The sequence below is a fragment of the Tamandua tetradactyla genome, chromosome 24, assembly GCF_023851605.1.
Source record: "Tamandua tetradactyla isolate mTamTet1 chromosome 24, mTamTet1.pri, whole genome shotgun sequence".
NCBI classification, from domain to species: Eukaryota; Metazoa; Chordata; class Mammalia; order Pilosa; family Myrmecophagidae; genus Tamandua; species Tamandua tetradactyla.
This window is the reverse complement of record NC_135350.1, coordinates 30,706,131-30,732,624: the sequence shown is the minus strand read 5'-3', so window position 1 is coordinate 30,732,624 and position 26,494 is coordinate 30,706,131. Positions and strand designations below refer to the sequence as shown.

The 26,494-nt window shown below is 35.8% G+C and overlaps 1 protein-coding gene across 12 annotated transcripts in view; it reads right to left on the bottom strand.

Annotated features, from left to right (window-relative positions):
- UNC5C (unc-5 netrin receptor C) overlaps positions 1 to 26,494 on the bottom strand; it is a 381,478-nt gene that overhangs the window by 261,775 nt on the left and 93,209 nt on the right. For 4 of the 12 annotated variants that reach the window (XM_077142818.1, XM_077142819.1, XM_077142816.1 and 1 more), the window contains exon 2: positions 3,282 to 3,344. The exons of the other annotated variants lie outside the window; for them this stretch is intronic. The gene's annotated coding sequence lies outside the window, so the exon portion shown is untranslated. The remainder of the gene's footprint in view (positions 1 to 3,281; positions 3,345 to 26,494) is intronic. 12 annotated transcript variants of the gene reach the window in all.

Below are 26,494 nucleotides of genomic sequence, written 5' to 3'. Positions count from 1 at the left end.
TAATCTTCTAATGTTGAAAAAACAAACAATGGCGTAACAAATATTATAGTATTTTTTAAATGAATAGGAACATGTTCACAGTCCAAGCTAAGGGCCTTAAAATGAATAACCATACAACAAAACTAATCAGAATCCATAAACAAGGAATGCTGTATAAAACTGCCAGCACTCAATCATGTGTAAAAAACAGTTGCATTTTAAAACAGGTATCATTACAAAGGGCTCTATTTTTAATCTCTCTGCTTCATGAACTTCTTAGGATATAAAAGTGAAGAATGAGAAACCTGGTGAGTGACCTCTGAAGATATTAGGCTATCACTAAAATAAATATAAAAACTTGAATAGTCCTTGATATTCCTATCCCTTTTTACGCACCCCATACATAAATGTAACTTATCCACAGAAGCCAAAGGAGAAATATCAAGTTCATCATATATATTTATATCAGTAAATTTACATATTTATTTAATATATGAAAAATAGCTAATGCTTATTGATTTCTTGCATGTCAGAAACTGTGCTTAGTGAAATACGCCTCATTCTTTTAAAACCTTACAAGGTAAGTATGGCAACCCTTCTACAGATGTCGAAACTGAGTCACAGAGAAATCAGGAAACGAGTGATTGAACTGGGATTCAACCCCAGGCATTTTTAACCACCAACCTATTCTGTCTCAATAGAAGGGAATGAACAGGAGTAGGATTCAAGAAATTTGAATACCAGAGCCAAATGAGTTATTTATCTCTCATAGGACTCTCTGGATTTCAATTTTCCTATCTAAAAAGTGATCCCTATCACTTTTCAGCTCCAATCTATATAATTGTGCAAATTTTGGTAGCCTTTTTATTTTCCTCAATGTTCCAGAAGTTCAGTGCTGAAAGGGCATCCAAGAACAACAAAATCCAGGCTCCTTCTCTCCAGTAAGGAAATGTATTTTACAATATCTCTGAGTTATAGTCATTTTTCTACATAAATTCTTCCAGTTAAGGGGCAGCCCACTAGTCATGAGACATTGTTAAAACTGTCAAAAATTGCTTGTTAGAAATGCGATCTTTTGTATTTCATATTCCTAATATTGTAACTACTCGTAAGATCTGAACATTGACTCTTTTTTTTTTCTGCATGGGCAGGCTTTGGGAATCGAACCTGGGTCTCCAGCATGGCAGGTGAGATTTCTGCCACTGAGCCACTGTTGCACTGCCCTCATTTCTTTTTTTATCTTTACTTTTTTATAACTTTCTTCTAAACATAAAAGATAGTAAGATTGTTATATTAAATTCTGAACATTATAGAAATAATGGAAATATATTTTAAAACCAACAATTCAGCAAACCAAAGAAATTAATTGAAAAAGATTTATTAGCAGTTATTTTTATACAGATATTTTCAACTTTAAAAATTAAACCCACAACTATATGTAAAGTTTTGATTTTGTGCTCTTTACTTGCCATTATATTGTCAACATTTACCCATACCATGAACTGTTTTTGGTGAATATGATTTTTAGAATTTCTTCAGCTTATTACATTAATTTTATTTTTTTTTAATTTTGTTTCAATAATTTTTTGTTATTTCAGGTATTCCTAGTCCTAATTATCCTTCCTTTGGTATAATCTTTAAAACATCCTTTCAACTGAAAAGAAATGAAATATTTGCTTTTATTTTCTTCTGGAATTTTTTTTTTTATTATTACTATTTTTATTTTTCAACATCTATCTCTTTAGTCCACTGGCATTTTTATTCTAGTGCATGACTTGAGGAACTGTATTTTTTGGAAACCTGACAAATGGTATTTTTCTACATAATAGGCCCTCAGATGTTCGAAATCTGTTATCATGGCTACCATTTCTCTCCCAACCAAACCCCAAGTCTTCTTTTCTTTAGGTGAAACATGATCAATTCCTCCAAGGGTTCTTTTTTCAAAGGAGTCTGAAAATTATTCTCCTCTGCATGTCCTCAGATTTGCCATTTTTTTCTCAAAGTGTGCTGTTGACAACTGGACATGATTTTTTTCAGGATGCGTCTAAGCATCCTAGAGGAGAAAATTGTAATTCTATAAATGCAGCAAGATTCAATTGAATTATTGGCCACTACAGCATAACTTTGGCACATACTGAACCTGAAATCTCCCGAAACTTTTTCACATGAGCCACTTACTGCCAAGCCCTATTTTTTAAAAAAATGCTGGCAATTAATCTTCAAGCCTCTCATCTGCATAGCTGTACAAATGCATTTGATGTATACTGTGCCTTCAAAGGGTGATTTTGATTTTTATTTAAATAAGATTCTGCAGTTTCCCAGAAATGTAGATGAATGCCTTTGATAAGGACGATAATGTGGAGAGTGAACCCGTGGTGCAGTACCTATTCAGCAATCCTTCCTAGGATGCTGTGCCCCTGATGAACAGGAAACAGGAGGGCCATATAGTAAGTAATACCTTCATTTAAAACACATGCCACCTGGCACGATAATAAGGATTTCATGGAATCCTGTTAAGGACTCTAAGAAACAAACTTAAAACTCATCAGAGTCAAAAAAGAAGTTTCAGGCACCAGAGGAACTGAGTTGGCCACTTTTTTTGAAAAGCCCTTTGTGGTCTTCTTAAGCCCATCTATTCAGAGTAAAGGTCAAGTGGTAAACCCAGCAATTCTGTTTTCCCACAAAGCTGCTACAGTTTTCAGTCTCCTGACAGCTCCGTCACTAGAAGTCTATTATCTCCCATTCTGTTTCCAGCACCACCCAGATCCTTAACTGGAAACCCTCTCAACAGCTCCTTTCTTTCACGGGTTGACTTTCAGCTTCTTGTAATGGCTTCATGTTATACATCTAAAAGCTTTCTGCCCCTGCTCTGTTTGTTTAAGGAGGGCAATCTGAGAAAGCAGAGCCTGCCCTAAACAAGTCTTTCACTACTCAGTAGACCAAATGAAAGTACATTTCCTAATCAAGGCCTCTTCTAGTTCACTAGGTGGCATTTTAAAAGCAGCATTTAGATGACAGGTCTGAGGCTGTCTTTAATGGCTATCTCAAGGATTTGATTTATATTTGAAGGAGTGCTTTGCATCTTACTTTTAAATAATAGTGATTCTTAAAAAAAAATAAACAAGGGCAGGCAACAGTGGCTCAGTAGGCAGAGTTCTCACCTGCCCCACCGGAGACCCGGGTTGGATTCCCGGTGCCTGCCCATGTAAAAAGAAAAAACAAAACAAAATAAAAAAACCTAGAGCTTCCCATCTAATTACATACACTATGGATTAGGTCTGAATTATATCAAGTGTACTCACAGAGTAAAGGCCTCTGCTTGTTCCATTATCTCCGTAGAGTGGTAGCTGTTTTCTTGTTCAGGTCTTAATTCAGATAAAAAATTCAAACAAAAGGAAATAAAATCTAGTTATTCTGAGTTGACAACTATTTGGCAGATCAAAAAAATCAAATCCTCCCACTTTCAAAGTTAAATGAAGAAAAAGAAGAGGAAAAAAGTTTACTCCTGGCAGGCTCTAAACTTTCCATTTAAAGGTGTCTGGACACTGACGTGAATTGGAGAGATGACAAAGAAGCCACATTCTCAGCAGCACTCACCACATCAAATTTAGGCTCAAGTTAGCTGTTTTCATACATTTCAGCGCAAACTTTCTTGCCATTTCTTGAATGGCAATTCCTGACACATCAGCAGACTTTGAATCACACACCAATCCTTATAATCATCAGGCAGGAAAGACAAGCACAGCACATTTAATGAAAAACTAATGACAAAAAGACATGCACATGAGATTTCTTCGCTCTGAATATTAATGTTCAGAAAACTGGGGGAAAATATGTATTTATCTGTTAAATTTCATGGTAAAATATATTAAAAATAAATGGTTAAAAAATGCTTGGTTTACCTCCAGTTACAGAATAGATAAGAAATGCGCCTAAAAAATGAAGACCAAAATAGTATGTTTTAGACCATTTTTTCTTGGTCATGTGGCAGTGTTTTACCACAGTGCTATTGTCCTCTTCCTGATATTTATAAGACAAAGTCAATGACAAAACCAGTTTGAAATATTAGGAGGCAGCTATCATCAAATGAAATATATTCCTCTTGCATATTATCTCTGTAAGCTTTCCACCCAAGGGAGCTGCAGCAAAAATGATAATTACACAGAGAACAGTTGTTATCTTAAGATGAGGATAGACCCATAATTATATGGTGAAGAGAATAGAGCAGGGACTGGGGCACACAGCTTACAGGAAATCTGGTGACAGCTAGCAGCACATGTCCTAAATCCTTACAAATGGCTACAAAAACTCCATACTCTGATCTCAATTCACTTCTCCATCCTTATCTTCATATTACCCCTCAACCACTCATACTCCCTTCTCTGTCCAGATAGATTTTGTTGGGGGGGGGGGGGGACTTAGAAAAGATCATATTCTCTGGCCTCTATGTCTATGCACTTGAAATTTTTTATTTTTTTATTTTTAAATTTTGCATGGACAGGCACTGGGAATCAAACCCAGGTCTCTGGCATGGCAGGAGAGAACACTGCCACTGAGCCACCGTGGCTTGCCCTGTGCACGTGAATTTATTTCTACTTAAAATGTCCTCATCTTCTCACCACCCCCCTAACCCTGAACTACCTAACTAAGTAACTCCTACTCAACCTTCTGGAGTCAGCTCAAATGCTATTGCTACTACCTTGTCCATTTAGTTTCCCTTCCTGTGCAGTTACATAGCACCTCTTCCTCGCTCCCATAACACTCTACAGCGATGGTATGATGCATAGTTTTCCAAATGCATTCAAACGGCATATGAATCAGAATCACCTAAGAGGCTTTTTAAAACATAGATTTCTGATTCTCACCATGGATCTACTGAATCAAAACCTCTTGGGATGGGGCCCGAGAAATCTGTAGTTTAAATAAGCTTCTTAGGGAAATACCTAGAAGCACTAGCTTCAGAACAGCTAGATGGGAAAATATATTCTTTGGCAGGGTGAAGCACAGCTTTAAATGGAATGAAGCAAAGTTTTTGTCTTAAAATATCAAGAGAAAATGAGGTAATCATTACAATATATTATGATGTTTACATAGAGTAGGACCATCTACATGTGCTAAAGTTAACAATTCTCTAGATGGTCCTCTTGTCTAGTCTAGAAAAATGAAATCATGCCCCACATATGTCAGTCCCATTTAAAATCTTTTGAGAAAAGTCATTCTAATTTGCCTTTCCTCACTGCAAAAAAAATGGAATAATGACTCCTCTAAAGAAGGCTGGAGAAAAAATGTGTGTGTGTGTGTGTCCATGTGTATTTAAGAGAAGTACTTTTAAAAGAGACATTTTAATTAACCCCATTTAGCAGACAATGCTAAAACACAGGGGAATCAAGACACTCCTGACCTATAGCTTTTTAATGATAAGACGATGATAAATGAGGCAACATTCTCCAGGCTAGAAACACTTGCCACAGGCATAGTTTCTGAACAATTTGCTTCCCTCATTTCTCAGTGCTCCATATCAAATAGTAATGATGTCAAATACCAGAACAGAAAACGGAGGGAGTCAAATGAAAGAGATGTGAAAAAAATAAATGTGAATGGACTCATGTAGCACTGGAGACTTGAAAAGAAAAACAAAATCAAATTCTAATGAAGGTAGTTTAGAAATTGGAATTACCCTTAAGGTTGGCTCTGCAATCAGTATTTGCATTTCCTGAATAATTTTGGTGTTAATTCTCAGGTTTTAATTAGCAACAGTCCCCCCTTAAAAAGATATCCACTAAATTCTCATGGATTCCAGGTTATTTGCTCTCATGAAAGTCTGTTTTTATCCTTTTTGCAGTACCATTGATTTTAGCACAGTTGTTAATGCCAACAATCATCTAATTATTTTCTGCATAAATAGAGAATATAAACATAAGTTCCTCTATAAAAACCCAAGCCATATTTTATTTTAAGATATCTGATGACTTTTCAGAAAAAACTCGATAATCAAATAGTTTTTAAAATGCTAAACTATTTCTTCATGTGAGTAGGTAGGGGTATAATATTGATTTTGGCATTTTGCCTACACCAAGAAAATCAGTGTTTTGAAGGCAATGAGCAACTGAGAACTTACACAGAGCCTATTATAATGTCTCACCCCCTACCTTCTTGTAAAAGCAGATTTCACAGCGGTTGGTCAGGACTCAGTTTTCGGATGGAATAGGCTGAGACCACTCAGAAGTTTCTAGAGCCAATTAAAACTCCTGATTTACAGATTGAATAAAGAAACTCTGTATTCTGACCTCAAAGGGTCAATAACAACAAACATCAATAAAAAGGAAATGTTTTCATTGAAAACAAGGTTTCTAATGTGATTCTGTGATGCACTAATTTATCAGTGAAATGTTCACAATTCATCAAGGAAAAGAACAATCTGGGTTCCACAGTCTTTAAACCATGTCACTTAAATTTTTACACAGAAGGTTAGAAGCTAAGCTACTGAGTACACCAAGACACTGAGCTACTTATGTACTCATTTCAGTCAACCATAAACCTTAAATAATTTAAACTAAAGTCTTCTGCTGATAGCTGATCCCACTAATAACCTTGAGCCTGATCATCTCCTTTCAGCTACACTGATAGGTACTGGGTGGGTAGATTGAGGATTGAAGAGTTCTATTCTAACAGATTTGGCTTTTTACTTATTCCCCAAAGAAATACCTCATCAAAAGATTTCGTAGTTTAAGTGTTGTAAAATGTTGCAAATAATTTGAAAATTTTGTAAAGGTATGAGGGTATGTTTATAATAAGCCAAAAAAAAAAAAAAAAAACAAAAACAGAGAGCATCTATTTTGTAAAACTAAAAATTCACAGAAAAAGAATCAAATGGTAATACACTAGAATAATCTTTTCTGTTGTGGAGTTTTGCATTATTATTATACATTTCTTCATGATCATTTATGAGCAGTTATCGATTTTTCCAACATCTTATTATAAGTACTTTCAAACATACAGCTAAGGTAAAGGAATTTTACAATGAACATCTGTATATCAGCACCTAGATATTACTAACAGCATTCTACCATACTTTTCATCGCATACCTATACATCTGTGCATTCCTCTAACCATCTAGCAATCTTATTTGCTTTTTGATACATTTCTAAGAAAATCACAGATATCAAGGGCATTTCTCCTTAAATACTTATGCATGTTAGAGTTCACTATTCAGTCTTTTTTTCTTTCTTGTGTAATATTTCGAAAAGTAGAATACAGAACTATTAAGTTTAAATTCACCATTTTGACAAATGAATGAACCTCACCCTGATTAAAATTCAAATTCCCTGTCAAGTATGTTCATTCCAGCCTATTTCTCAAGGCCATCATGCCTAGCTTACTTGGTTCCAGTTACAACAGCCTTATATCTTTTTCTCATACAAGCTAAACTTCTGATTCCCTCAAAACTTGCCCTCAATATAATCTTTTCTTTTTTGCCCCTCAATTGTCACCTTTAAATAACACTCCTCAAAAATAACTTTACTGCTTGCCCAAGGAGGTCACATCTTACATCTTCCCAGTTATTCCTATCAATGTTCTTATCAAAACTTGAGATTATATATTTGTTTATGTTTTCTTTCATGTCTGTGTACTCCACTAGCCCAAGCGTTCCATGGTTGCAGGCATTTTATAATTCTATTTTGTCTAACATAGTGACTTCTCAAAGGCATTCAAAGGATAATTGCTAACTGAATCAATTCGGGTTCTCCTTAGATCTATTCTTTGATGAACACTGCTTGTCCATTCTACTTCAAAGTCCTGTATTTTTTCTTAAGCAATTTTTATATTTATCTTATAGCTTTATCATAGACAGTAAGCTTTTGAGATCCTATGCTTTTTCATTCATTTGTACCTGTTTTTTAAGCACCTACCCTGCAGCAAACAATTAGCTATACACTGGGTGATTTAATAAGGAATGAGACAGAAATTTTAATGTAGTAACCTCACAAGAAGAAATAGGAAACAGATAAATATAACCCAAAAGTGCTCTAAGAATGCAAAAAAGGGACATCTAACTTAGATATCTTAGAGGTGGGGTTTAGGAAAGACTAGCAATAGAAAATGGTCTCCAAACTGAAGCTTGGACCAGATCTTAGCCTTACTATAATTCTCTTACAGGCTAAATTAGAGACTATCTTCTCTCTCATGTGTGAACGCCCTTTCACTTTTATCAACATGGCATGTGGAACACTTTTCCCTACAGGGAGAAAGGGCTAGTAATAAGGTGTCAGAGTGACTCTGACTTGGTTTCTAGCAAGTGAAATCCAGGAAAAGTTCAAAGCTATGGTTATATTATTTTTCTCTCCATTGGTCTCCTTCTTGAATATCCCACAGTGACTATGAAGTTTCAACTCAAAGAACTTATTATTTTTCTAACTCTGTGCACTGGAGTCTAGCTACAAAATATAAAAGCATAGCACAAGAGCCACAGAAGCACTAGTCCATCAAAGCTTGTCCCCTCCCAATATTTGTTAACTTCTCACAGAGTATAGTAACACATGACAGAAGCTTTTTGCTCTTGCAGAAAGACATACAAAAGAAAATAGGATGAGCAAAATACATTTTGCATGTCCCACACTTTCACTTTACCCCTTAAATGCATCCACTCATTAAATCAGTTGAGAATCCTGTTTGTTTCTACTGACTGGTTGGTAATCACAAATTCCAGGCTTAGAATGGAAGACGAAGTGATTCTAAAATGTTATATCAATACTCAGTAGCTTTCAAAATCCTGATATCCTTCCCAGGTAAAACGTTAGCTCTGAATGCTAAATGAAGTTTTGAATGAGTACATCAAATTGAACAGGGGAGTTGATGGTCAGTGTTGGTAGATGGAAAAATCAAAATGATGAGTATTAACTGTACTAATGTTAGTGATACTATTGAATAGTCACCTGTTTTTACCATAGCCATGTTCACTATTTTCAATTAGAAAGATGGAATGCCTACTTTTCAAATATATTTAGTCAGTTCTTCTGTAATTAGTCTTGAAAACACAAATTCCCATTAGGGAATGCTCTATTTCCCAGTGCTAAAACAAGTATCATACAGTGGGTTGGCTAAACAACAGGAATTTATTGGCTCATACTTTTAGAAGCTAGAAGGCTTGCTTTCTTCAAGGGCCAGTATCTTCTGGTTGTTCAATAATGTTTGGGGTTCCTTGGCTTTTCCATCACATGGAAATGCACATGGTGACATATTGATTTTCTTCTGGGTTCCATTGACTTCCAGCTTTTGGGTGATCCCTGGGGCTTCTCTCTCTGTGGTCTTTTCAGCAGGGTTTTTGGTAATAAGATTAAGGCCCATCCTGATTTAGATGAACCACACCTTAACTGAAGTAACCTCATCAAAAGGTCTGCTTGCAATGGGTTCACACCCATAGGAATGAATTAAGAATAAGAATGTTTTCCTGAGGTACATAACTCCAATTTAAACCTGATGCACATTTCCTATTTATTTATGAGTGGTTTTTGTTTGTGAAGAACAATAGATGAATACAGAAAACTGCACTCAATTGAACCAATTTAAGTGGGAAAACAGAACAAATGCACACATTTCAAGCATATACCTTCTACCTCAGTTTACCAGATATATAATGATCTACACCCATCTACATCTCGATTAACAACTTTTTATCAATAGCAGAATACTGTCCTTTCAGCTTGTGGTGGTTTGAAACTGTAGGGACCCCATAAAGACATAAACTTAGTCCATTCCTGTGGGCATGAACTCATTGTAAGCAAGACCTTTAGATGAAGTTACTTTAGCTAAGGTGAGGCCCACTTCAATCACAATGTGGTCTCAGCCCTATAACTGGAATCCTTCATCCTTTATAAGTGGAATGAAAGTCAGACAGGAACAGAGAAAGCCACAGATAAGAGCAACCAGAAGCTGAACGTCAATGGAGCCCAGAAGAGAAGGGAGAATTCAGGAGAAGGCACCGTGTGCCTTGCCATGTGACAAGTCATGGACCAAAGACTGTCAACAGCCAGCCCCAGCTCAGTCTTGGGAAGAAAACACCACATTGATGATGTCTCGACTTGGACTTTTTCCAAGCCTCAAACTGTAAGCGAATAAATTCCTATTGTTTCAAACCCAACCCAATTCATAGTATTTGCTTGAGAAGCCTAGGAAATTAAAACGTAACTCTTAAGTTGCAACCCTTCCAATGTCCTCTTCCAAAAGAAAACTTTCAATCAAGGTAGCAATTATGTGCGTTACTGTAGTAGTCATACATTTCTTAACTATCTACCAGTTTAAAACTATGCTGCCACTTTTATTAAGTTTCTACCTTTTTACATGTGTCATGAAAATTCTGAAGACTATGCCCTGAGCTTATTTCTCCAGAAACCGTTGTCATTTTATTTCACAGTTTTGCATAATGAGGTGAATTTTAGGAACATATATGTCACATACAGAAAAAGTGTGTGCAATTTTCTGTTGCGACTTGTTAGATTTTTATGAGGTCCCACTCCCCACTTTAAAAGTACCCTATAGTATAGATATAAATTTAAATTGAATTAAATTTTAGTCCAAAAAATTTTCAATAAAAACTTTAATGACAGCATGTATTTCCCATGATATTCCATTCACAGGGTGGAAAATGACTGGACAGAAAATAATTATAATTCTTTTGATTGGGGAAAAAAATCCAAGGAGAAAATTCAGTAGAATAAGTGGTAGATTAAAAACACTAAACCTGGGTGCACAGGTGGCTCAGTAGTAGAATGTTCACCTTTCATGCAGGAGACCCGGGTTTGATTCCCGGACCATGCACCCTCCACAAAAACAACAACAACAACAAAAAAATACATTAAACCTTAGTCTATTTCTCTGAAATTGAGAAAACACCACTTGATTACATAATAATATCTTCGAAACCCCATGAATTCTTTTCTTGGAGGTAAACCCTAACACTTTTTCAGAGCTAGGCAATTGGGGTCTCATTCAGGAAAAGATTCCTGAGCATAAGATAAAGTGGAAAAAACATAATTATGTAAATTATGGCAAATTATAACCACCATAATTATCCAAACATTGCACTGTGAATGGTGCAAAGATAGACAACTAACCATAGCATGGGTAAATGGGTCAAATTTTTATTTTGGTATCCATAAGGCGGTCATTTTGCTAAAGATGGGAAAACTAATCACTCATGACTAAAGGCCATGGGTTGTTTCTGTTAATTAACATAGGAGCAAGGCAAAGTTAAATGAACATTTTCAAGTCACTGGGATAGCAGAACATTTTACCAGTATATACTAGAACAGTGCTGATTGATTTATAACCACAGAAATGCAGAAAGGGTAAAACTTCTTGGCAACTTATGTTGACTGAAGAAGGGTGAGGGAGAGGGTTCCCCATGCCATTATACTCTGTATTTCTAGAACACAGAAAATGATCTTAGAAATAATGATCTTTAAAGGAATTGCATGGTATGTATTTTCTAGTGATTATTTTCTAAGAAAGACGTCTTACGGGATTTTCATAATGCTTCAATGAAGGCAGGAAACATTTTTTGAAGTGCTCATATACTCTGAATAAACAGCTTCTAATTGGACTTAGATTTTTTGCTTGCCTTTTCCTTTCCTATATAAAAAAAGACAATATAAAACAGCAGGTCTGCAACTTTCTCACTAAAGAAAGAAAGGGGAAAAAACCTGACAGAGCAAATCCAAACCAATTAGGCGGAGTAGAAACTATTTTAAAATGAATAAAAGCATGGCTGAACATCAACTATAGGTCTACTGTTGCTGAGAATAAAGTATGCGGTCCTAATTGTGAGGTTTATGTAAGTGCGCATCAATTCTAATATAATCATTATGTTTTACTAAAACATTTATTAAAATTCATGTTTAGAGGCCTTGAATACTTAAATTTTTTTATACTATCAGGGTTCGTTTCATATAATCTAAAATTTCTGAGTATTCAAAATATGAAAAGATTTTTAATTATTGAGACCAATGCTTGTATTTACTGAAGATTCTCCAATCACAGCATCATAGGAGTGATAAATAAAGCAATTCTTTACTTCTGCAACATACCGTATTATGAACTTGTAGCAGAAAGGGAAAAAAAGTCAAGAATTTTATAAAAAAAGTGGTAAATGATAGGGCAGTGCAATGGTGGATCAGTGGCAGAGTTCTCACCTGCCATGTTGGAGACCCAGGTTCAATCCCAGTGCCTGACCATGCAAAAAAAAAATGTGGTAAAAGAAATTTAGTAATAAAAGGAGATAGTGCCCTCATATTCAGGCATGGTAAAACCAGAAGTTATAAAATAACTACTGAAATGTTTTATTCACACAGATCGCCCATAGTTTGCAAAGAATAGATTGGATAATAAGAGCTGGTCCAATGTAGAACTATAATTAGCTTTCCTTTCCCCCTGCATTCAGTAAACTGTTAAATAAGTTGTATCAGATCACTGGAATGAAATTGTCACACCGACAACCTCAAAGATAAGGTCTAATATGATGCCATGTGATTCAGTAATAAAAACAAAAACACAAATAAAGAAACATTGTTAAATTGTTTTGCAGCCTCAAAATAAATATAATAGAGTGGCAGGAACCTTATCAGAGCCTAGGACTTCAGTGTGATTAATTCTACTATTTAGCTAGAGTTTTCGGGTTGGTAGAGATAAAGGCAAAGCTGTAGGTAATTTTTGCACATTGATGCTTCTAATCTCATTAGCAATCTGCATGGATTTATTCCCATCACTGAAACAGAACCTATGGTAAACAAAACTTTGCTTCATGAGAACTATGCCGACAGATGTGGACATCATTCTACTAGATCAGAGATCTGGAGAAATCCATCAACATAGCTGGAAATCAAATTTATCCTGCCAGGGATTGCTCTAGTTTTAATAGGACATTACCCAGAAAGGTGGTGAACTGAACTCAGAGATGCCATGACCAATTCAAAAATACTAGAAGTAGAAATCAAAACCCGTATTTCTTCTTTCTTTATTAAAAGAAAGCTCCCAAACAGACACATATCACTATTTAACAGTGAGATTAGAAAAATGAACTCGAGTGGTTTGGGAACCAAGACAGCTGTCTGGCAACAGGTATCCTCTGACTTAAAAATAGAAATTTTAAAGATTTTTTTCTGAAAAATTCCATAAATGAAATAATAAAAAAATTATTAAACTGTGTATTATCGGACAAATAATATAGTACCCTACATATACAAACTATGGCTTATAAAAAATGCTTTTATTGCTAGTGATAGCAATAGCAGTCTTAAGTATCCCTCAAACTTCCTTTTTCTAATTTTCTATAAATGAGCTACTAGATATCTTCTTCACTGTTATTGTACAAATGGGGTAAACCTGAAAAAAAAAACTGAGGGCCATTATATAGTACTCGGTCGTGCCTTAATGCTTAGTTCTGTTCTTCTTTCCAATTGAAGATGTTATAAGGTTGCTTTGTTTTAAATCTCTAAATCCTCAAAAACTCTATCAGTGAATTCAGTCTCCTACATGCCCTGCCATGTGGAAAGAAAAATAACACCCTGGTGCATATCCAAGTTCGCAGGCCAAGTTCAGCTTATTTTTCTTTCAAAAGGCCCTTGCAATAAGCAGTCCATTATAAATAGTCCCCTTCATCAAGGAACCAACAAATACAAATAAATAATAAAGCATCCCAAGCTTCTAGAATCTAAAAGATTTATAAGCACGGCTGGCACGGATGGCATGAAGAAGAGTTCAGAGGCCATTTGAACCATAAACTCAGGCGGAAAAATCGGAATCATTTAGCACAAAGAAGGGTGCTATAGGAGTCTTTGTTTTCTTTCCTTTTCTTCATTTTATTTTTTAAGAGAATGTTTATTTAACACAGCACACAAGCATCTCCTTAGCTATCTGATATGGTTTGGGTCATGGATATGTTTCTAGTAGATGAAAAAGAAATACTTTTAAAAACAAAGGATATATTTTAAATGCTTTTTGAAGGAAACCTGTTTAAAATATATCATGTTTTTGCTAATGTGGTATGTTGAATGTGTAGTTGAGCTTTTTTTGATTATTTAAAGCATCATACCCCAAAATGCATTCTACGGGACACTAGTTCTAGAGGAAGGATGTTATTGGTGTTTTGAGAAAAAAGTGTTCTGAGGTCAAATAAATTTTGGAAGATGCTGATGTCAGCTTCGGTTTAAAGCAATGAACATTTTCATTTTGACTAGCTAATTGGGTGGGAAGCATAAGCCCGTATGTCAGGAGATAGAGCGACCAACACAGCACCATGAAATTAGAATCCCGATCTTTTTCTTGTGACTCATGGCACTGGTCCTTCATCAACTTCTTACCAGAGGACAAAATGTTAGAAAGGTAGAGAAAAGGATGGAGGTGCAGAAAGAGAAGACAAGCTAAGGACTTGCACACGCCACAGTGTTGTTTGTTTTCCCTCATTCCCTAGGACAAATGTCTCTCCTTCAGTCTTCCAGCACTTTGAGGCCATGAATTCAGCTGACTGTTACTTCTGCTTTCCATTGAGAGTTCTGCCACTGTGTTCTCTGGCAATACAACTGCCCCCAGCTACTTTTGTAGGTGTACCTGCATGGAGTTTTTTTTTTTTTTTTCAAAAGCAGGCACTGGGAATTGAACCCAGGTCTCTGGCATGGCAGATGAGAATACTGCTACTGACCCACCATCGCACTGCCCATGCATGGAGATTTTTAAATGGCAGATAAACTTATTGTTGTTCTACATGGTTAGAAAAGCCAGAAATCTATGCAAGCGTTAAACACAGATACCAGATTATTTTTCAGTGGAAGGTAATTTACCTGTTTGCTTGCTTTTTTGTTTTGCTGTCCTTAACTTTATGCACTAACATTAGACAAGGGAATGAAAATGGAAAGAGACAGTCCAGTTGAATTTAGTGCATATTTAAAATGGCATCTTACTCACTAAATACAAGAAATCCAAACAAAAAAGATGTTTTTTCTTACATAACCCTCATTATTAGTAATTCGGAATTAGTAACAGTTCATATAATTTATCATCAAGGGGGGATGGTAGGCAGTCTCCAATTTTCAATTACCTTATAATTATTTCAAATATCAGTATATATTTTTAATTAACAAAATATAAGACCCTACTTATTCTTTTACAATAGAAGGCCATAGAACCTATATAGTTAATCTCAGTTGCATACAATTTTAGATGTTTTTTAGGTGGTTTTAGATAGCTTTTAGATGGTAGTGATGGTGAAGGGTAAGAAGAGAAAATTAGAACGCAAAGCCATGATACTAAGTAAACTTTTTTTTTATTATTCTGAAATATTCTCAGAGTGCTTGAATAACATTTCACCATGACTCAGTTAACTTTTTAAAGGTCTTCTGTGAAATAAAATTTAGTAAGTACTCATCAGCAAACATAGCTCTAACATGTTTTCCTCTAATAAATCAACTTTTGCTTAGTGCTTACATCACAATTCCCAGCTTCAAAACATTTTACAGACTTTAAATGTATAAAACATTCTTGAGAATTAACAATGATATCTTGCATTTATATAGTTATTCATTTGAAACATCTAAAAAGACTTCACAAGTCATAATTACATTTCAGCCAAACTCAAATGCTTTTAAAAAGAAGAAACAGAAAGACTAAGAAAAACAGGTCAGGCCATTGTAATTAGAATTAATACATTAGAATTTAGGAGTCCTAATTTCAAAATTTTATTTCTGACTGTTTGAATGCATTTCTTCATGAATGTTGCTTTAATTCAGCAGTGTTTGAGAAACTGGTTCAAAACCTGATATAATAGGGCTAATTTTAATTTAAATCCCCAGCCTTCCACTTTTGTCTTGGCTCTATCTACTTCTTGAACAGTCAAATGTTAACTATCTCCTTATTATCTGGCTTAATGAAAGGAAGCAACGGCACTGCTAATGCAAGACATAATATAAAAATCATTCATACTGGACTTCAATTGAATTTATAATTCTCTTTGCAGTAAATTTAACTTTTAAAATGGTATGTTTCAAAAGATAATGCTGAAATTATTCTACATTTAATTAATAGGAAGGAGAATTCATAGGTTAGTGGGAAGGAATCTGCCCAGTGTATTTGTCATTGTTGTTGTTTTTAAATCAACATTGGACTAATAAAAAGAAAGTGCTAAATTCCTTTGGCCTAAGTGTTATTTGTTTAATAAAAATCGTTACTTAAGTTGTGCTTAACCTAAGTAACTGTAAGCCAGTGTTCAGAGATTCTGTAAAAAATAGTTACAACCAGTTACAATAGTTACAATTGCAACCACACATCATTCCAAGTGTTTTACATAAATTATTTGATTTAACCCTCATAGCAATCATAAAAGATAGGGATTGCTATCACCATCTTACAGATAAATAAATGGAGGCCCAGCGATGTAAATTACCTAACTAAGGTAACATTTCTGGTTAGTGGTCTGGTCAGGATTTTAATCCAGAAAGTCTGGCTCAGGAGTCTGGGCTCTTGAGCAGTGGTTCAGGATAAAATGTTTACATAAGGCCCAGTAGTAAAGTACTAAGGCCAACAAGTGCCAGGCTGGTGTGTGAATTCAGCAGAGGGGAAAGGAATGCAGTGCAGGTGGTGGAAAAGTGTTGGACTTCCATCCAGAAGCCTAGTTTGTGAATGGCTTGGGTAACCTACTGACTCGTGCCTCTGGGCATATGTCATAGTTGGGGCCTCATCTATCTTAAAAGAAGACCAGAGCTAGAGAGAAAGAGGTTAAAATGCATAGTCTTGAAGGTCCCTCTTTTTTTTTTTTTTTTTTTTTTTTTTTAAAGGAAAGACAGAGAGAAGGAAGGAAGAGAGGAAGAAAGGGAAACATCTTTTAAACATTTTCTTGTTTTATTGTATTTTGTTTCTCCGTTTTCGTTACATGGGCTGGGGCCGGGAATCGAACCGAGGTCCTCCGGCATAGCAAGCAAGCACTTTGCCCACTGAGCCACCGCGGCCTGCCCTTGAAGGTCCCTCTTTGCTTTAACAATACATGTTCTCTTCTGCCTCTATCAACAGTTGGAAAATTGTTGATGAGGCAAAATAATAGCTGTTTTACAAGGAATCATTTAGTAACGCAGACTTCAGAGTAAGTGTGCTAAAGTCATCCATACCAGAGTATCCTTCATTTTTCTTTCAGATGTTGTACACATGAGCAACACACCTAAGCACACACGCACACATTCATAAAAGCACAGACAATGTCAAGTTTCTTCCTGCATCATTTATCATGGCAGTAACACAGTCAGGTGTTTCTTAGGTTTGGAGGACACAATATTGAACAAGACAGTCTTCGCCCTTAAGGAGCTTACAATCTGGTGGAGAGAACATGCAAAGGGATAAGCTCGTTTGAGATAAAAAGTCACTAAGAAACTGACTAGGAGCAACTAGGTATTTTAGCAAGACTGATCAGGAAAGAAATGGAAGACAAAAACATAAGGAAACATTACAACATCTGTGAATAGGATGTTCCAAGGAGAGAGAACAGCTAGTGCAGAAGATCTGAAGTGGGAATCAGCTTGGAGAGTCCTAAGACAGCAAAGAGGCCAGCTGGGCTGGGACACAGGAAAGGAGGAGAATGGCATATGACCAGGTTAGAAGGGAGCACAACCCAGAACTCCGAGAGATCATGGAGGCCCTCTAAGGCCATCTGTTTGGTTGTTTTTTTGTGTTTGTTTTGAAGTCTAATTACAGTTCACCAGAGGGCAATACGCTACACCACTCACACGCATGAATTGCTATTTTAAATGCTATTACCTTAAGTCTCCTTAATTCTTAAGCGATTTCTTTGTATGACCTAATGGTATCTGTTGCTCTAAATATATTTTGGAGTTGTATGAACAATCAAGGCAATTGGCTAATCATTTTTTCCCTCCACCAGGCCCTAGTGAAATATAGAACCTTTGAGAACTTAAGAAATAAATCCTTTCAAAACTCACTGAAAATGATACTTAATACTATTTCTCCTCTGTCATTTCACCCTCTTTTATTTTGAGTTTAAAACTTGATTAGAGGGACAATATGATAATTGATGTTTCTGAATAGATTTTATCAATTTTAAGGGGTAAAGTTCATTTGATCTACATATTTATTGTCACTTTTTATTACTGTTTTGCATTGGCTTTCCCGGAGATTATTTAATTTTAATTCTAAATTTTGGCAACATTCGACCTATTCCTTCTAAGCGTACCAAAAACAAGTCATTTAAATCATGAATGTTTATTTCTATATGCATGATTGGGTGTTAGTCCTGTAAAAATATAGACCTTTTTTAAATACCGAGGGAATAAATTCCTTTGTCTTCTATCATGGAGAAGGCAATTAAAACAGCACATCTCTGCATAAACTGATAGTCTACTGAATAAAATCCTTTGAGAGCATAAAAACCTTCTCTGGATATTATATCAGGAATGGACAGACAGGCAAGAGGACTGGGGTTGCCCTTGTCACATGGGGTTCGACAGTGAGATTAGACGGAGACTTGGTTCTGATTAACCTCTTCTCCCTTTGCTCACTCTGGGATTTTGGACAGTTCGCTGTGGGTTTAGCTCTCCCGCCTATGTAATGGGGTGGCTTGTCTGACAATAAGCAGCTAGGAAAGATTGTCTTTTGCAGTCCTTTAGGAACATTGAGACTATTAAAGGGGGCACTATATGTACACAAGTTGAGAGAGAACAGACCTCATAGCTGGAGCAATGGGTGAAGAACTCTTTCTCCCACCGACAACTCGTGACATTCAGAGCCTCTGGTGCAGGTGACATGCATGTGGTGTAAGGAGGCTATGACCACCGGAAATCCAAAATTTTACTTCCATTAAAAAATTAACTGAAGTATTGTATTGAAACACTCTTCCTTTATATTTAGAAATGCAAAGAGAAGCATATAAATAGCCAGCCACTCTTGGTAGATTTATTCCAATGGGACCTGCACTGCAGGGCTTAATAACGTTGGAGATAACCAAACTGACAGCTGTGCAGGCAGAACCTCGAGTGCGTCATCGCGGAAGGGAGGGAGAGCGCGAGTCCAATTAAAAAAATGACAAAGCTGTCACCTCACTCAACTTATTTTCATTATAAGTTGCCTTTTGCATTTCTATTTTCAGCACTGAGATGGTTTAGAGACAATTTGTATATCGACTATATCTCAAATTCCAGGGGATGCTTTGTAAACGAAATTGCAAGGGATTTTCCTCCTTCTTTGCAAGTATATTTCGTTTTTCTGCCTTATCTCAACTCTTCCCCTTTTTTCTTTGAAGGTAAGTTAATCACAGGGATGAATCCTTTTCCTTTCTTTTTTTGGTGAATAAGAGTAAAAAGGGGAGGTAGGCACAGATGAATGCAGTTTATGTTTATTTTCCACTGTGTCTGAATTCATCTAGAGCTTTTCTATATTACCCTGTGCTAACAGCAGCCAGGATGCAGGATCTTTCTTTTTCTTTAATAGTCCTCTGTGATAGGATCAACAACACCTTATATACTAAATCAGTAAGAAAATAATGCTCTTAATTATGTTATTTTATAATATTTAATTATGCAATCAATCAGTACATATTTATTGGTTTGAGAAATATATGTTTAAAGCTAAGAGAAACCCTTCTGGGAAGAAGATGCAAGTTCTTGACAATTTTGTTGCCGAGAGAAACCTAAAATTATAAAATAAAAGAGTCTGCAATAAAATGCTAAATGAGTTTTATGAGCAATCTGAGTTAGAGAAATGAACGTTGATTGATATCATAAAGATGGATTTGTGGAGTTGTAGAGAACGTAAATCCCAATCCATTCAGTAAAGGAGAGGTATTCACTGCTGGCAAGAAAGAGAGGAAAAGGTTGAGATGGGATGTGAATCCATGCTAGTATTAAGGTAGTAACACCTGAAATTACTTATCAGGAATTTCAAGTTTCTTAAGACCACACAGAACCTGCAAAGAAGGAAATAGTTTTATAAAAATTGATTTTATAAAGTCTCTGGAATTAAGGAAAGATGCATTTCTTCTCAAGAGAGTCCCTGAAAGAGACAGATCTTCATTCAGAGCTTACTTAATAAACAAGTTAACAAAGTTATTCAATCTGATTTATTATAACATAGTGGATTTTAAATGTAGTAGATTAGAATAGGAGAGTGCAGCAAAAAGTAGCTCGAGGGCAAATAGTAAGTTGTAAAGATAGGAGGAATATAAATCTACAAAATGGAAGATGAGAATTTAAAAACAGCTGTCTGAATTCATTTAGAAAATATTAGCCCCCCATATAGTGATGTGCTCTGAAGGACCACTAACTACAATATTAAAAATTCTTACATACAGTAATTGCTCAGTATTTAAGGTATATTCACAATGGTGACTGTTTAAGAAAACCTTACATGATGGATAATATTATTAACAAGGCAGAGTAAATCTAAAATTAACAAACACTTGTATGGACAGCTTCAGTTATTTGAAATAACAATCACTTTAAGAACAGTTCAGTACACTTATTACATGACTGAGCAATCCCACTCCAAGGGGAATGAAGAATTATGTTCATACAAAAACCTGTACACAAATCTATATGTTGGTCTTATTTATAATTGCTCCAAACAAGTAAACAACTCAAATGTCCACCAACTGGGGAATGGATAAAACAATCATGGTGTTTTCATATTATGGAATACGATTCAGCCATAATGCCAAAACATGGATGAATCATAAATAATTATGCTATATAAAGAAGGAAGAGAAAGACTACATACTGATGATTATATATATGTGAAAATTCTGGAAATTCTGGAAAAGGCAAAACTGTAGAGACAGAAAACACACAAATGTTGCCAGGAGCTGGGGGCAGCAGTAGGGACTGATTGAAATTGGACATGAAGGAATATTTTGGAGGTGAGGGAAATGTTCAATGACATACACCAGTGAAAGTGGCAAGTCCAGGATTTAATTTTAGGCTGTCTAATTCCAGATTCATTGAGATGCAATGATAAGACTTTAAAATTTTTACAAGGCAGACCATAAGGAAAGCTACAATAGAGAAAAGTAGATTTACAGTAAAAGCCATCTTCTTCCAGGAAGAAGTGATATGGAGTTTTCACTGCAGATTGAATACAACTTTGGCACATTACAATGAGTAGGACTTTCTTGCTAGAGAAACTAGCCCTTCATATGCTGACACTTTTCTAACTAAAGCTCATTTGACAGTTGGATTACTCCTCTGGGTAGGATTTTAAACTCTAAAAGAGAAATAAGCCACATTTGCAGCCACTGTGTGGGAACGTCTGCGGGAAAAACTCTGAAATGCGGTTGTAGCTCCATCACGGCACCACCTGTTGAAAGTTTTGTTTTTGTTTTTTGTTTTCCGGCAGTGTTTGGGCCGGGAATTAAACCCTGGTCTCTCACATGGCTGGCAAGAATTCTACCACTGAACTACCCTTGTACTCCTAACCCTCTTATTTTTATCCATTTCTGGGTTGCAGACCTGTTCTGGGTGGGTCCTTTTGGTTAGTTTTTTTCTATTGAGATATGACCCACTCCATTCAATGTGGGTCTTAATCTTTATACTGGAGTCCTTAATATGAGGATAAAAGAAAAATGCTCAGAAAGAAAAAGCCCTCAGAGGAGCTGAGAGAGGAAGCCACTAAAGCCAGAAGCTGAAAGCAATGAAACCTGAAATCCTGGAGAGAAGGACCATGTGCCTTTCCAACACATCGTCCTGTTGATGCCTTAATTTGGTCATTTTCAAGGCCTTAGGACTGTAAACTTGTAAGCTAATAAGTCCCCATTGTAAAAGCCAACCGATTTCCAGTGTATTGCATTCCAGCAGCTTTAGCAAGCCAAGGACACCCCAGATGCAACTTTGGAAAATCGCATTATCAGGCACCAACCATTTTTACCTTAGTTTCTGCATCTGTAAAAAAGTTTAGTAATAATCTTTTACGAAAGATTATCTTTCCTGTTTATCTCTTGTGATTGTTGCAAGGATCAAATTAAAGTTTGTGTATATGTAATTAATTTCAAATTCTAGTGATGCACATAATGGAGCAATCTAAGGAGAGACCAGTGAAATTTCCCCATATCCTGCTTTCCCTACCTGGCTTTACCCTGATAGACAGCCCAAGAGAGCTGGAGGAAAATGGTGGCAGTGGATGTACACACAGTCCAAGCATTCATAACGTATAATGCTGTGAGACAGTCTGAAGCAATGAAATATTCAACATGCTTTCCTTTGATAAATGAGATTACAACTACCAACAATGCTTACGAATTTTTAACATGAAAGTACATAGTAGTATAATAATATCCGGGAAATACATTTTTGAACAGAAAAGCTGTCATCAAACAAATGTACTCCCCCCCTTTTTTTTTTTTTTGCATGGGCATGCACCAGGTGGACTCTCTTTTGGGATGAGCATTTTCTTGTTCTAAACTCACTGTATTTGAACACCAAAATTGATTTCATATGATTTCTGGCTAATCCAGCTTGAAAAGTGAGGTGGCTTCTCACCTGTTCTAGGAGTTCATTTTCCTTGGGGTCTTTCTATAGTTTGGTAGACTGCTTCTAATATTATGGGGCCATTTGATCCAAAACCAAGCCAGGCCAGGACAGACTTGATGTCCATTCTCCCTTCTCCCCACTTATTCCTACTGAACAACATTATTTAATAAAGATACTTCAAATATACTTTGTTCCAGATGTGGAAGGATCCAGAAGAAAGCTATCTCTGGTAACAAAAGGAAAGAACACTATTGTCATGTTCACTTCTATACAGCAAACCAAGACACAGATGTGATGAAGTTTTATCTCTGTAATTCTACCTCTTTAAATGATAGGTATGCGAAAGCAAAGAGAGGGTCATTGTCACCAAGAGAGGATCCTGTCATCAACACAGGAATTCTGGGCCTCTCATGACAACATTCCCTTTTAAAACAATCATTGACACTCATGGATTGAACATTTAAATTTTAATTTATGAGGCTCATCAATGAGAACATTTCTAAATTTGTCGTGGTCAATATTTCCATCCTATACATTGCACGATGGAATGCAGCATCTACATCTCAAAACAGCTGATTTTTAAAAAACTTTTTTGTTTTCTTTTAAACATATTTCCTCAGAAGAATGCCACCTGATACTGTCAGCATTGGAAATATGAAGTGATCCACCAAAATATTCACAGTTCATAGTTAGAAAATAAACCTCTTTTTTTTTGCACGGGCAGGCACTGGGAATTGAAGCCGGGTCTCTGGAATGGCAGGCGAGAATTCTGCCACTGAGTCACTATCGCAACACCCAGAAAATAAATATTTCATAGACTAAAGAGTGGAACCCAGTATTCTGCAACAGCTCATACCTGTAAATGAACAGGTCTACACATAAATCCTGTTGAGAAACAAGGAAAATTCATGCATAAAACTAAATGAGCTAAATACAATTTATGTTAATGGCCTCATTAGTAGCTTTAGACTTATAGTAACTAAAACAGTAGGGTCATTTAAATTTTACAATGATATTTTATTGCTTTTTGGGGGACAATTTTAGGTTCTAGGGGTGTCCAAAATTTGGAGCCTTTGCTAAAATTAGGAGATCTGTGTTCCATGAAATCCAGGGTCTTCAGAACCCAATGGAGAATTCTGCCCATACCCAGGGCTCTTGTAACTCTCAACTGAGACCACTATCCATGATTTATTTAATTCCCTCAATTTGTATACAGTTTCTGACAGCAAAATTAATTCTATTTGGTAAGAATCTCTCTGTTTCTATCTATATGTTACACTTGGAAAGAACATTTCCCCTTTCTCGCATGTCATCCTGGCTGCTAGTCACTATGGAAAATTTATCACTATTTAAACAGGCAGTTGGAACTTATATTGGAGAGCTAATAGTGCTGAATCCCACTGAAAAACTACTTGGGTGGCATCATTCCTTCAGCTTCTTTCCTCAGTCTTCTATCCCTCAGTAAGAATAATTTGTTATTTCTTAATTACTTTTTTATCAGTGATACATACAGAATAATACATTTGTTCTATGTGCTTCCACACACAGTGGTAGATACATGAAAGTAAATCTAAAATTGGCATGAAATACTTTTTAGAAAACCATAAATTAAAATGTCTACGTAGTTGTCCTTGTTACCATGACTTGAATTAAATAAAATAAAGCAATGCTCTCATTCATTGGCAAAAAAATATTTATTGAGTTTTGTGGTAGTCAGATTCAGTTGTCAACTTGGCCAGGTGAAGGCACCTAGTTCTATTGCTGTGGACATGGTACATGAACCTCATCTGTTGCTGATTACATTTGCAGCCGACTAGCGTGCCTGCTGCAATGAATGACCTTTGACTTAATTAGCTGGTGCTTAAATGAGAGAGTGCAACGTAGCACAGCCCAAGCAGCTTGGCATTCCTCATCTCAGCCCTTGCAGCTCAGCCCAGGCCTTTGGAGATGCAGAAAGAAGTCACCCCTGGGAAAGCTATTGGAACCCAGAGGCCTGGAGAGAAGGCCAGCAGAGATCATCCTGTGCCTTCCCATGTAAGAAAGAACCTCAGTTGAAAGTTAACTGCCTTTCCTCTGAAGAACTAATGAAATACATCCCCTTTTATTAAAAGCCAGTCCGTCTCTGGTGTGCTGCATTCCGGCAGCTAGCAAACTAGAACAAGTTTCATTCACTGCCAAAAACTGGATAGTCTGGGACAGAGCCAGTGACCAAGCCAGAACCATCTTCTCTCTCATGGGCTTGCAAGTGCCCATAACTAATGAAGTATAGGGAATGTAAGTAAAAGCATCTAAAAATGTGTCTGGCTAATAGTAGATACCCAATAAATGTTAGTCATAAAGTTAATGGTATTTACAAATATTGATGTTATGAAGGATATGGAATGTATTTTTATTATAAAAAATATGAGTAATTGATAACTTCAGTAGCAATTAGCAAAGCATCACTGACAAGATGCTTGTAGCATTTAGAATTCTCCCTAAGTCTCGATCTGAAAGTCCTGTTACTTTGATTCTGCCAGTGGCAACTGAATCAAATGACACATCTAAAATAAACTCATCTACAGAGACCTTAACAAAATGGCAGACACTGCTGATTTAGTGGGACTTGAATTCCACCACAGTAACTTGAACCTTTTCCTGCTCACAGTTGAGTAAAGTGTTGCTCATTTCTAGAATAGAAACTCTGACAGAAAGTAGTGTCTATAGTAGAAAATAGGTTGACATTTCCCAAGACTTAAATGAAAAAACCATCAGGTTTATCCCACCATCCTCAAATGCCTCAAAAAATGAAATCTGGATATATTAACTATCAGGAAATGTTAATGTTACTAATGTTTACTTTTGGTAAAGTAAACAAAGTAGAAATTCTTGCTATATATTTTATGTATATATATTATATATATAAATTAAGAAAATACAGACAGGTTTTAGCATCTGCTGAATTTCCCATCATATTTTTTCTTTTATTAAGGAAAAAACTCACTTTTTCATTTTGTTTTATCTGAAATAAAATAAGATGGATGAAAAGTAATAAAATACTTATAAAAAGGGCACTGTATTATTTTACATGCTAGTCAAACCAGAACACAAGTCTATTTTCTCAAGAAAGAAGTCTATCAACAAACATCTCTTTAGTGCTATATAAAGCACTGTAAAGATAAATGCTAAATTATCAGCATAACTGCTTCAGAAGCTGCATTTATTTTCCACCTATGCTATACATCTTAAATACTTTAAAAATATGACAAAGAATTTCTATTTTCACAATCAATATGAGAATGACAGCTGCTGAATTTTTATTCTAAGTTGTAAGTCAGAAAAAAAATACTTTGAAGGAAGAATAAGAAAATAAAACCAACAGTTAACTTGAAGGTAATATTTTTAAGCAAATATTTATGATTGCTTATATATAATACATCTTTTAAAATGGCAATGTATATGGTGCATTATTTTAGAATTAGCAATTTTAAAACTTTGATTCAATGTTGGATTAAGTTCTTTCCATTTTAAAATTTTTCATGCAAAAGTGTTTTTCCCTTTAAGCCTCTAGTGAGTAGTATTGGTTAACACAAAATATGTATTCTGTAATGCTTTCTTTTAAACCCTGCATTCAACCCTTTGCATATAACTTTCCAAGAGAAAAAAAAAATCCTACATTCTTCATTTTCCCTAAAGAGCAGCGTGAGATTTCCAATCCTTTGCTCGAACACATAAAATATTAAGAGCCAATTTTCAGCTGCAACTCTGTCACTTCCATTATCATTCTACACGTCCAGAGGTGATAATGGACTCTGTAAATTGCAGTCTTTCTCCATCCCAGACCACTGTGGCTTTCACCGGGGGACAGATCCACACAAAGGGTGGCCCAGATGTATGTTAATGGCACTGAGCAACAAGCAGCAGATACCACCTTACAAGATAATGTGATGTGTTACCCAGAGGTAAGACAAAATGAGCAGAAAATAATTTCCTTAGAAATTCAGAAAAATCAACCATGAACCTATTCTTC